We start from the raw sequence: 14,298 nt of genomic DNA, 5'->3' as shown, positions 1-14,298 counted from the left end.
CCCAACTGAAGAAGGCTAGAATTGACTTAGAGGTTTTTCTAGAAATGAAAAATAGGAAAAGTTGGGAAAGTAGCCAGTATGCGCATTGTGAATAAGGGAAAGGGTGCAGAGGGCTTCCGGCATGGAAAACAAAAACAAACCGAACAATGAGCTATATAGTATCTATTAGAAATTAGGCAACAGGGTGTCACTGTACAAGGGAATCAGAGATAGAGGACGCCTTTATGTATTTTTTCCAAAAGCTCTGCAAAGAGGATGCGGGCGCATTGGAGGATCAGATTAGAGTTTTTTTTAGTAGACTTTGTCTAACTGAGTTGGATGAAACGTCACAACAGGAGTTGGAGGTAAAGTTTGAGGTGGAAGAGGTGCTTGAAGCGATAAAGAGCCTAAAGAAGGGAAAAGCACCCGGACCTGACAAATTACCAAATGAATTATATAAACTACTCAAAGATGAGCTGGCTCCAATTGTCTTAGAGCTATTTAATCAAGCTTTCTTTGAGGGGACAGAAGTACAAAAATCATATGATGAAGCTACAATTAGCTTGATTTTAAAGCCCAAGAAAGACCCTGAGCAATATGAGTCATATAGACCCATTTCACTATTGAACCCAGACTATAAACTCTACACACACATTTTATCCAAAAGGCTTGAGAGGGTGATTGGTACTTTGGTGCATGAAGATCAGAAGGTCTTTATTAAGGGGGGACAACTTCATGTACTCAAACTTGATTTACTGGGTGCAATAGACTGGGAATTTCAAGAGGGTGCTCCCTTAGCAGTTCTGACAATAGACTGGGCACTTCAAGAGGGTGCTCCCTTAGCAGTTCTGACCTTCGATGCATCTAAAGCTTTTGATCGGGTTAGCTGGCCCTTTCTACAGATGACTATGGAAGCTTATGGATTTGGGAAGGTTTTTTCCAGGGTGGTAAGAGCTTTGTTCAAAAATCCCACAGCTAGAATATTTATTAATGATAATCTGTCCAAAGAGCTTAGGATCAGGCGAGGGACCCGGCAGGGCTGCCTGCTCTCCTGTCTTCTCTTTCATCTATGTATAAAACCATTGGCCATAATGATTAGAGAGAACAGTAAAATTCTTCCATTCCAAAGGAGAGGTTGTGAAAAGAAAGTTGCACTATGTGCCGAAGGTTTAATGATATATACAAGGGACGTGGTTGGTTCCCTTCCTAATATGCTTCTTGCTCTAGAGAGATTTGGTAGGGTGTCTAGTTACTCCGTAAATCAGGAAAAAATTGAAATAATATGTTTGAATGTCGATTACAAAAGCCCATTAGTTAAACAAGAGATAAAATACCTGACGATACAGATGACAGCTAAGAGGTCACCAAGGTTAATTTCATTAAAGCATGGGCGCAAACAACAAAGCTTTTAAAGACATAGGCTAGCCTTCCTTTATCCCTAATTGGTAGGTCAAATATTTTAAAAATGATTCCTCTCCCAAAGTTTACTTTTCTGTTTACTACAATCCCTTTAGAGTTCAAGCTGGGATGGTTTAAAAAGTTACAGGGGGAATTTACCTCGTTTGTATGGGCATCTAAGGGAGTTCATATTGCATTGAAAAAGCTGTGTAAAAAGAAAGATAATGGGGATCACATCACCAAATTTCTATAAATACTATCTCACCTTTCAACTAAAAAATATAAGGGCACTATTAAATTATAGATCTAATTATTCTTCTCTTTTGAGGGCAATGACTAAACATTTTCCGGGAGCAGGAGGCCACTTTCTATATAAATTTGGCCACTGAAGTGTTTAAAAAAGATTTGACTAAAGACTCGGATAGCGGCATGCAGGATATGGTTTCAAGTCAGGGGCTTCTTAGGGTTACCATATTATAGTAGTATGGCCCCCATTTGGGAGTCACCAGGCACCCCTGAATGTCTTCAAGATAAACGATCAGTCCCCCTGTGGATAAATGGAGTGGTGAAGTGGGGACAAATTACAGAGGATTACACCCTGATGCCCTGGTGTATATTCACGGAGCAAGTAGGGAGTATAATTTCCAAATTTAAGTACTATCAGCTGGCAAATTGGGTCAGTAATCTGCATAAGGAAGGGACAGGGAAGAGCATTTGGGAAAAGAAAGCACTTAAGAGATACGTTTACCATGCTTTATGGTATTAGATCCTAATGGAGGCAGGGGAAGAGATGTCACCTCTCTCTGAGAAGAAGAGGGGAAAGATTCTTCCAACTATGGATGTCATTGATCTATGGAAAGTGTCAATGTCCACACTTTGGTTCACAGTTAAATCTGCTTCCCTGAAGAAAAACCATTTGTTTATATTACTTACGGTTTATTGGTCACCAGAGAAGTTAACTGCTCTGGGGAGGATAAAAATAAATGCCCCCGCTGTGACGAAGAAAGGGTGAATTATCTCCACATGTTTTGGCAGTGCCTGAAGCTTGAAGACTTCTGGAATGCTGTTGATAAGGTGCTTAAGGAGGTAATCAGCCCAGAAGTCGATGTAAGCCTCCCGATGGTCATTTTTGGGTTGATTGACGAGGAGGTGCAGAACAAGAGGCTCACCAGACTTCAAAGCCATCTAATGTTTGTGTTATTGCTTTTAGCGAGATGGTAAATTTGTTTAAAATGGATCCTTTCATTGGCTCCCACTGTACAGGGATAGCTGACGGAGTTTAATAATTTGTGCCCCCTAGAACATAGTGGCCCCCTTAGTAAAAGAGATGAATTTTGGTCACTGTGGGAAAATATTTGTCAAGAGATAGACCTTTCTGGCTAGAGTATGGACCTGGTTTTGAGTTTAAATGAAACAAGTCCAGTGATCAATAATCTTCCACAATGATTTACCCATTAGGAGTTCAAGTGTAATGACCAGATGTTGTCTTGGACCTGAGTGGCTGATGGGCACGGTGAGGCCCACCGGGGTTGAGGTCCCTCTCCCTTGTGACATATGCCTGCGGCCCCGTTAGCCAACGTGAAAACTATGGATGCAGAGACAATCTGCTTTAACCCTGGCTGAGGCCTATTAGTGTAGAAGTTGTGTGTTTACTCTCACTGCCCACTCAGTTTGGTCTCTGGAAGCCCCTTGTCAACTTGAAAATAAATGTTTTAGTATAAATAACTGTGAAAACTTTTTTATTAATTAAGTTAAGTAATTAAAATATTTAAAGTGAAACAATAATAAAAACATAAAGCTACCTTTTTTGTTACTTTTCAGATACAAACTTCTACTAACTATAACGAGTTACAATGTTGTCAAAAAGTGAGCAAAGAAAGAGAGAGAGAGACAACAATACCATCTCCTCACAACTGAGAAACAACAGGGGCAAAATGCAGAAAAAGCAGGGAAGGTAAAAAGAAAAGCTGGTGAGAACAAAGACATTTCTTAAAATAGTATGTTGTCAACTTGAAGGACATAACAATTAAGTACATAAGAAACAAAGGAGCAGATGTGAGAAAAGTGGTGCTGCACCTAATGCAGCACCACTTTCGTTGTGCCCCTTAGCGCCCTCCTAATGCCACCATGTGTGCCACCATATTTCAAATACGGCGCACCATATCGCACAGTAGGGGGCAATAATGTAATTTGTTTACGCTATTAATGTACTGTGCAGGAGTAGGTCCAAAATTTTGGCGCTTCTTCTGCAGAGTACATAGGGCCCTGCTATAGATAATGGTATGCCCCCTTTTAATGCCCATTCTGAACGGGAATTTTAAGAATGGTGCAAGGATATTTAACAGACTTTCCTGCACAATTTTTTCTGCCCCCCGTAATGGGGGAACGCCCCCTTGCATACATTATACCTGGCACAGGCATAATGTGGCACAAGGATTTACAAAGTGACACAATGCATGCCACCTTATAAATATGGTGCAAGGAAAATGCCACTTTAGTCCAGCCGAACCATAAAAAAATTACACTATGGTGGCGCTAAGGTGGCACTAGGGGCTCTTAAATATGTCCCAAAGTTTGATATCAACTAAGAAAGGAGTAAAAGTACATGATAATAAAAGTCCTCCAATGAAATACAGACTTTAACTAGAAGCCAGCACCAGTTCAAGGAAATTAGAATTAGAATTTTTCATAGCAGAGTAATTCAAAACCCAATGAGACATATGAAGAAGTAGAAAAGAAATAGAGAATTTGTTGCTCAAAAGGAATGTGTTGAGAGTGTGCTTGATAAGGCTTTTACTCTGAAAAGGAATCTGTTTATTCTGATTCTAAACAGAATGAAAACAATAAATAAAATTGTCTTGAGTATGAGGAGAAAAAGACAAAAGATTGGTCATAGAACTAACTTTTGCAGTATTTAGTGGTGAATGGAGACATACTTCTAGTACTGAGCCTTTCTTTAATGAAGAGAGCTACATACAAGACAACACATTGGTGTATGCAGTTGATGAATGTGGATGATGTTATGAGGTAAAAGATGGTTCTTCTATTGATAAAGAGGTAGTGGTACCTAGAAATGTAGAGGAAGCCATCACTGAAGAGGTACAGGGAAGGCATAGATAGGCCTTTGTATATAAGTGGAGCTGTAGCAGTAAATGTGGTGTTCAACAGCAATCAATTGACATTCTGAGGATTTTTCTATGTATCTTTCCAGGCAACAGAATTAAAAAGAAAATTTAAATTTTACAACAATTAGATCCATGCACAGTAAAGAAATATACAAACCTGCAGGGACATTCACTAGCCCCAGGAGCACTCCCACCCACACCAGAGGGACACCAGAGAATGGGGGACCCCATCCCAGGTAAGTAGTGTAAGTATTATTTTAATACCATTGGGGGCCCTAACACTGGGCCCCCTGCATGGCACTGGGTTCAATCGCCATGCCCAGGAGACATTGGTCCCCTGTACTGTCCATTGGGGTGGTGGGCAGGACTCCTGTCTTTTCTAAGACAGGAGTCATGTTTTAGAACGATTGTGCACCTGGAAAGCATGCCAGTCTGTTTATCTTTGTCGCTTAATATTGACGCCTTAGCGTGGTGGCACTGATAACGCAAAACCAAAACATGGGCCTAACTAAAAACAAGGCAGACTTCTTAAAAGATTTAATTAAATAAATGCACTAAAACAGAGCAAGCTAAGTAGGGTAAAAGTCACTAGGTGTTAGGGGCACGAGTCTGCAAGCCAAAGGCTAAGCTAACTCCTGTATCCCATTAAAACAAACTAGAATTCACTACAATAGAGAATACAGAGACATACTATAAGCAACAGAGTGGGAATCCTGATGAAACAAGGGACACATACTTTGGAAAATTGCCTTGTCTATTCCCATGTTACATTACAGCACCAGAAATAATTCAGTTTCATTAAAACGAGAAATGTATAGTTTGTTTAATGCCAACGTTTCAAGAGTGTTCTAACTTTAATTAAAAATTACTACAATTGGAGAAAGAAGACATTTTGGAAATTACGGATTTTGATAATATGAAACATCAGGGAATTACAATACTACCCACATATAAACTACAAGCAAAATTGGATTCTTTGGAAAAATCAATTTCCAAGACAGCAGGATTAGTAAAGCATTTACGTACCTGCAAAAATCGTTGAGTTATTTCACAACATAACTTAAATGTTGACGAAGGCTTAGTAAATGGTGCAATGGGTAAAGTTATTGATTTGATTAATTTTCCAAATAGAGATGAAGCAGAATATTTGGCTATAAAATTTGATCAGATAGATGATGTGAAGAAAATTGGGTGATGTATTGCACAGTTTTTGCTTGTGAAAGATTTATATATCCAACGTCAACAATTGCCTCCCTCTTTAGCATATGATATAACCATCCATAAATCAGAAGGTTTAAGTATAGATGCAGCTTTGGTTAGTATTGAGAGCTCTGTATTCAAAAAAGGAATGCCATCTAAAGCATTTCAAGCATTGTCACAAATGAGAACATTATCATTTTTGTTTTTGATTGAGTTTGATGAGAACAAAGTCATTGGTGAAGAAAGCTGTGTAAGAGAGTACAATCGGTTATGAAGTCCATATGCTTCTCATTTAGGTCGATACCCTGTTAATGAAGCGGAAGATTATAAAACAATCTATAGACCCTCAAGAAAAGAAAGAAGAAAAGGACACCACAGAGAGAGCTAAGAAGTTAAACTGGAAAACAATGGTGGAATCGTAGAATACCAGTTAGGAAACAGCAGTTAATGAGTCAACTGCTATGCAAATGTTGTTCTCAATGTACTGTTCCATTTACCACATATAGTAAACCAAAATGAACAAAGATCAGATAAGGGAAAGTCTTCTGCACTATATAATTTGGTGCAACATTTAATAAGTAACAGAACTACAATAAATTCTGCTTCAGGGATCCGACAAATTTTAGATACATGTATAGGATCAATAATGATTACTCTCAGCACTCAACAAGATGCACAAACATTTATTTTGGTCATACTTGGAGCCTTAGAACAAGAAAAAGTAAATATTGATGATCTATTTGGACTCAGTTACAAATGGAACCATGCTGTGAAGACTGTTCTTTTACATCTAGCACTCAAATCAATTCTGAACAATTTCTCTACATTACTGTATTGTAAAACTGTTTTTTGACAAATTGTACCGACATTGTAATCAAAATATGACCCACTCAAACTGCATATCTAATCTTATCTCTACATTATTTCTAGAAAGAACTGGAATATACCTTATAGTAATGCAACAATGATGCTGACCAATTGGTTCCAAAATAGAAATTCAAATTACAAACTTCCAAGCTGGGCCAATCTCAATTTCAGGAAGAACCTTTACTACTTAGGATATCATCTCTAACAAAGGAATTACTACAACCTCTGGAAACTACATTATATATTTTAAAATCAAAACTGGATGGACAGAATGCAATTACATCGATCTGAAATATAAACAAAAGCTTCCCTTCAAACTACCAAACTCATATATTCTCTTTCTTCAACCAAAGTTCTAAGGATTTTCCTCTACGTGTGTTTTTGAACTTTATTTGGCCTATTAAGGGTAATGTCTTTAAAATAGATGCTCAAATGTGAAGAGTCTTTGTAATGTTCCATTAAGGAGTTAATATATTATGTCTATGCAACTCTCTCTATTTAAAGTCTGAAACCAAAACTGTCGCGTGGGCTCTCATTATCCTAAATGAGACTACTGGATTTCTAGGCAGCAGGGTCGTTCACGGTGTGGGGGATTGAGTCAAACCCACTTGGAAGGACCTCTGTCACCCTAAACCCGGTTTTGTTCCGGCTAACTAGCAGTGCCTCATTTCTCCAAAAGGGAAGAGATGATTAGGCAGCCGAGCACAAGACATCTTTGGAACTTCTCAGGGAAGTCGTGGTCACTCAGATCCAAACCAACTCTCTCATTGACAGTATGATCCCATATACAAATGACAAAGGCAGTATAAGTTTTATATATATTGTTTTAATAAAACAACTGCATTTTAGATATTAGGGCGTGAGCCGCAATAACCAGAACCATACAACACAGTAGGATTGAAATAGTCACGAGGAGAGTGAAACATAAGAACAATGCTATCATGGTGTTTAACAATTTCTACTCTCTCTCAGCTAGTTCTATTTCGAGCACAGCATGTTAAGCTTCTAACTTGCCTTTCTGAATCCCTGGGGAGGCATCAGTCCTCATACCTGAGCAAAGGCCTGTGATCTGGTTCAGCATCTGCAACGAAGCAGTCAGCGTCTAGTTGTGGTTCCCTGGTCGGAATCTCCCTCTTGCGTGTCTTGGGACAAGGAAGTGTTTTTATAACTAACATGTCAGCGTGATCACAAAATGTCCCTACGCAGGAATGCCAAAGACTAAACTCCTACCACGTCTATCGGCAATGTACCAGACTGTATCCTTGACTGAAGCACAGAGTGAACAGGAATGTGTTATGGAGAACTCCAGTGCTGAAGTAGGCTAAACAGTGTGATCTAAAAAATAAAACTAGACCGTAGAACTGGCTATTTGAAAAATAACAGTACGAAGCTGAATAAAAGCATCTAGAGCAAAGTGCACAGAGGCTCTAAACTGTGAGCAAAGGAATAAAATACATCCAGGGCAAAATGCACAAAGGCCTAAAGCCTGAAGCTAATGCGCAAAGGATACGTAAAACTGACCACACTACAAAACAACATACTCCAATTACAGCAGCCGAATTTGAACGAATAATATTTCTTTAAAAATAAAAAAGCCCCTTTTTGTTTCTGCAACCAAACCTTTACATCCTAATTGAGAACAAAAAAAACTACTATATAAGTGGTTATCAGCACTTTAGGCATCATTTCACCTACAACAGATGATTTTTTTTTTAGCAATATCTTTCAAATTGAAAACTACTTTGCATTTACCTCTGACATTGTACCAGATATAATTATGCAAGAACAAAATTATAATCTGCATGTTCAGATTGCTGTAGTGACTATAGAAACAACCACTAATTAATGAATTGTAGTGAGTGCAATGCATAGTATCACTTATTTGTAGACATGCACTGTGCACACTTTTTTTTTTTTTAGAATCCATTGATTGTTTTTTCCCCACTGTTCAAAAATAATGCTTTATACAGACCATCCTTTACAGATGAAGAAGTATAAAAGCAGAGTGAAAAGTGAAAATGATATTTTTACTATATTATATTACAGTATTACTTTGCAAGCAATGACTATTGTTATATTTCTGTTACTGCAAAGATTAAATACTAAGATAGCTTTATATTTTGTTTTCCAATAGCGGCTGTAGTTGAATGACATTACATACCTCAAAACAGTTCTTTAAGCACAGACCTATTGTTCAGAGATACCATGGAGAGTATTTGTGAACATAAACTGCTCTTGCTATACCTTTCCATTAGTTTTTTTTTACTTACATCCTATTTAAACTTTCAGTGTAGTACAGCAGACTTTCAGGTAGTCATGTAATAAGTTAATTAATCATTCAAGCACTTGCTCATAGAGACACTCACACAACCATTCACTCACCCATACACCCAATCACACAACCATTCACTCCCCTTAGAGGCACTCTTTCAGAACAGGCACTCACACAGGCACTACCACTCCCTTAAAGCCACTTTTTCATCTTCTTAGTCACTCATGCAAGCTCTCAACTCACTCACTCACTCACTCACTCACTCATACAGCATTCATGTACCCAATCACTCATTTCTAACCATTAATGCACCCACTTACTCAATCATACTGCAATCATGCACTCACTTACTCACCTATACATGTACTCATTCAATCATCCATACAACACTCATGTCCTCAGTCACTCATCTATCTATACACTCATACACTCAGGCAATTAACCATACAGCACTCATTCACTCTCTCAATCACCTATATATACAGTTGCTAAGGCACGCTTTTTTGCACTCAGTCACTCATACATGTACTCAACCACTCACTCACCTATTCATACACTCTTTCAGTCACCCATGAACCACTCTTGCACTCACTCACTGCCACAGCCACTAATGGAGACACTCACACACCTATTGAGTCATTCATTCACCTACTCGCTCACCCACATATACACTCATACACTCAGTCAATCACCAATACACAACTCATGCACTCACTCACCTATACATATACTCTTGAACTCACTCAATCACCTATACACCACTGATACACTTGCTTACTCATACACACACTTTCACTCACTTACTCCCCAATACGTGCTATCTCAATCACCAATACATGCACTTATGCACTCTATCACTTGTCCATACATGGACTCATACACTTGTTCAGTCACCCATGTACCACTCACCTTCTCACCCACTGAATCATACTGCCATTCATTGACCCACACACTCACCTATTAAGCCATTCATGCACCTACTCACTCACCCATACATACACTAATGCACTCACTTACTCATCCATACCTGCTCTCATGCACCCAGCCAGTCACCCATACACCACTCATGCACTCAGTCACCAAACCATGCATGCACTCCTACTCTCAGACAATAACCCATATAGCATTTATGCACTCACTCACTTGCCCATAAGTGCACTCATGCACTCACTGACTCACCTATACCCACACATTTACTCTTTCAGTCACCTATGCACTACTCACACACTCCCTCAGTCACCCATATGTGCATTCATCTACCCACTCACTCACCTATTGAGCCACTCATGCACCCAGTCACTCACCCATAGATGTACTCATATACTCACTTACTCACCCATAAAGGTACACATACACTCAGTCCATCACCCACACATTGCTCATGCACTGTCACTCACCCATGCAGCCACTCATGTGCACATTCACTCACCTATTGAACCATTCATGTACCCATTCATCCATAGATGCACTCGTGCACTCACTTACTCACCCATACGGTGCACTCATACACTCAGCCAGTCACCCATACACCACTCAGTCACTCACCTATACATGTGCTCATACACTCAGTCATTAACCCATACAACATTCATGCACTCCAACACTTGCCCATACATGCACTCCTGCACTCAATCACTCATCCATACACAAACCCCTGCACTCTTTCAGCCACCCATGCATCACTCAGTTTCGCACCCATTGAATCATACAGCTACACATGGGCCCACTCACTCACCAACTGAGCTGTTCATTCAGCTACTCACTCACCCTTACAAGCACTAATGCACTTACTTACACACTCATACATACACTCAGTCAATCACCCATACACCACTCATACACTCATCGAGACATGCACTTATTCACTCACTCAATCACACATAAATGCACTCATGCACTCACTCCCTCACCCATGCATGCACTCATGCACTCACTCACTCACCCACACAGGCACTCATACACTCTTTCAGTCAACCATGCACCACTTAAGTACTCACCCACTCTCTCATACATGCATGCATGCACACTCACTCAGTCACCCATAAAGCCATTCAGGCACCCACTCACTCACCCATACATGCACTCATGAACTCACTTACCTGTACATACGCTCATACTCTCTTTTAGTAACCCATGCACCACTCATGCACACACTCACTCACCCATACAGCAAGTCATGTACCCTCTCACTCACCATTTGAGCCATTCATGCACCCACTCTATCACACATCAACTCACACTTGCACTCACTTACTCATACACTCAGTCAATCACCCATACACAGCTCATGCACTCAATCACTCACTCATACATGTAGTATTACATTACATCAATCCCCCATATAACACTCATATACTCACAAACTCACCTGTATATGCAATCAATCACCCATACAGCAGTCTAGCACTCACTCGCCCACTCATGCACTCATGTACTTACTCACTCACTCTTTCATGCACTTATGTACCCACTCACTCATCTATGCAACGATTTATACACCACCTCACTCACCCATACTTGTGGTCATGCACTCAGACACTCACTCACCCATACATGCACTCATATACTGGTTACATGGTTACGTGATTACCTTTACTATGCCTATTCACGTCACGTCACGTGGTGCACGAGCAGCTGGGCACCTGGAAGCAGTGCGGTCCGCTGCTGAACCCTGGTGCGGATCGAGGATCAGAGGTGGCACAGCCTGTGCCCCCTAGTGCCCACGAGGCTCCCGGATTGTGCCCGGATTATGCAGACGCCTGACACCTGCAGCGCATGCCGCCAGTAGTGGTCCGAGTGCGCGGCTCGAGCCCCAGCAGCCCGTCCACTCCCAGTGCATGATATTGCTACAGACGTGAGGAATCTGTGTCATTACCTGGAGTAAACTCGGACCGTGGATGGCTGATGCCAACCACAGATACTAAAGTTATCAAACGGAGGCAGTAAGGTGAAGCCCAAGTAGGAGCACTGGTGGAGTGGAGTGGAGCCCGGTGTGACTGCATCTAATATCAGAGTGGTGCTGCCTTAGGTGTTGGTGTACTCATTGTTCTCATCAGTGGGGTAGCCCAACGACAGTCAGAGCCACAGCCTCAACCTCCTAATAGTACAGAGCAGCTTGGGAAGTGTGGAATAAGCGTGCTCGTGCCTCTCATGGCCCAATTGAATAAGTGACAAAGCAAAGTTAAGTAGAGAAGGTGCAGCAAGTGGCAGGGGGTGAGGGGGCGCTCATCATTTTTGGACATTGCTGCACATTTTAACCAGCATTCAACCAGCACTTTAATCCAGCCAGCATTTACCAGCATTTACCTCCAACTATCAACCAGCAACCAATCTTCAAGGCAGTCATTAAGTGTGCTCAGTCCAAGTGCACAATCTTAATACTCACAAATACATTGCAAGCCCTTGTAAAAATCCTGAAACTCCGTAAAATCAGAGGAACAGAAGCCACGTGCCACGTGCGAGGAATTACGAGGCAAAAAACAACAACAACAAAACAAAAAAATTGGTGTGATTAAATTGCTTTATGACATCCCTACTCCGGGCTCAGCCGCTTGAGGCAGTCCAATGAAATAACGATTTCACAACCTTTTACACAAGTATCTACAACAGGGGCAATACTAACACCATCTAGACCATGGTTTGTTCTAATTCCTCCAAACACGCTGAGCCCGCTAAGCCCCCCCAGGACACCGGAGGGCAAGAACTGTGACACAAAAGGCACAAAGGGAGCGAAGGCCGCAGACAAATCAGATTAAACAGGTAAAAGAGGCAAACTATAAGAGACAGAAAGAACAAGGGGCCTGCAGAATATTTGGCAATAGCTGGAAGTTGGCACATGGAATCTTCTCTGCACATAGGGAAAGCAGCAAACCAAGAAGGCTGTCTAAGGCAGCAGAACGGTCACAACCAGGTTTCAAGGCATCAAGCCTGTGCAGTAAATCTAATATGTCAAAAACGGGAATCAAAAAGTATTGGGGTCACACGAACAATTGAATCCACTATTTCCGAGGGCAATCAAGGCTCATAGGCGGCCACTGCCTTGCCGAGCCTGACTTTTGATCCAGCAGTCAAGTCAACACAATTAGAGCAATTACAAAATGAGACCGGTTGCGCTGTAGGCAAAGACAGCAGCCTGGAAGCCTCACTTATCGGGGAGCTAATAGAGCTGGCGGATACCGCAACAGGATGAAGCATGTGCATGCATTATAAGAGCCACTATAGTGGTATCACCGATTCTAACTTTGGTAATAATATTAACACCAATCAGTTGGTTGCTGTACATCAAGCTGAAGTAATGAGATCAGCCCCGATGACTGAACAGCCATTCAGGAGGCAGGCAGCGCTTTCAAGCAACAGCAAACCGCAAACAATGGGAGAGGTTCATCAGACAGTGCTATTTCAATCGGTGGAATTGCATGATAATAGCTGGACCCACTACCCCCCGCACTAGGGACACAGAGGCTCTTGCAGGATTCCCACAACCCAATAGCCATGGAAGGCTGGAGACTGCAGGAAACAAGCCTGGAAGAACAAAGTTGTACGGATGAGCTTAGTGGAGAGTCTGGCGGGAGACTGCAAGTAACAAACCTGGAAGAACAAGGCAGTACGGATGAGCTTAGAGGAGAGCCATAAGAGGATATAGGAGAAGAAAGCATGCACAATGCAGGGTGGGAGGCAGTGGGCAGTGCTGATTGCATTAGAAAAACTATCAACAATCCCCTGTTAGTGGTAGTTAAGGCGCTCACGTGGCAATCTCATAAAGATGGAGATTCAATTAGAATTAACCCACATGATGGTTCAGAATGTAATCCTGTTAGATAATAAACTGAACTCACTAATGGGGAAGATGGAAAGGTGGGATTATGGATGCTCATCTCGCAAGGGAGTGGATGAGAGCAATACGGAAGCAATCATAGATAAATTATCAATATTGCCAGAGCTGCTAACCAGCCTAATCCAACACTGCACATCAGCTGGGGAAACTGACAAAACAACTGATAGCATGTCGCCTAGAGGCAAGAAGCATGACATAGCACCTCTCAAAGCAATTTACAAAAGGAGGCCCTCCACTCCCACACCCAATGCCAAGGGGTTGGAAAGCAACGAGAATGATTCAAGGAATGAGCCACCTTTCATGGTACATTCACTCTCTAGTATCACCAGTATGACTGTGGCATCCTCCCAACGAGTTAGGCGGCCGGCTAGTCCGGCCGCCAAACTCATAATGAGGCACATAAGCCCATTTTCATACTTTTTGCCCCGCACTTGCATCATTTTTTTACGCAAAAGCGGCTCAAGCTTACAAAATATAATAGTATTTTGTACGTTTGTGCCACATTTACATAAAAAAATGACACATATGTGGCACAAAAAAAGTATAAATATGGGCCATAGTCTTTTTGTGCGCAATTACTCACCTTAAGAATGAATGGGAAGAACTTTAAAAATGCATATAAA

This window comes from Pleurodeles waltl, chromosome 10, assembly GCF_031143425.1.
Source record: "Pleurodeles waltl isolate 20211129_DDA chromosome 10, aPleWal1.hap1.20221129, whole genome shotgun sequence".
Lineage (NCBI taxonomy): Eukaryota > Metazoa > Chordata > Amphibia > Caudata > Salamandridae > Pleurodeles > Pleurodeles waltl.
Note: the sequence above shows the minus strand (reverse complement) of the source record.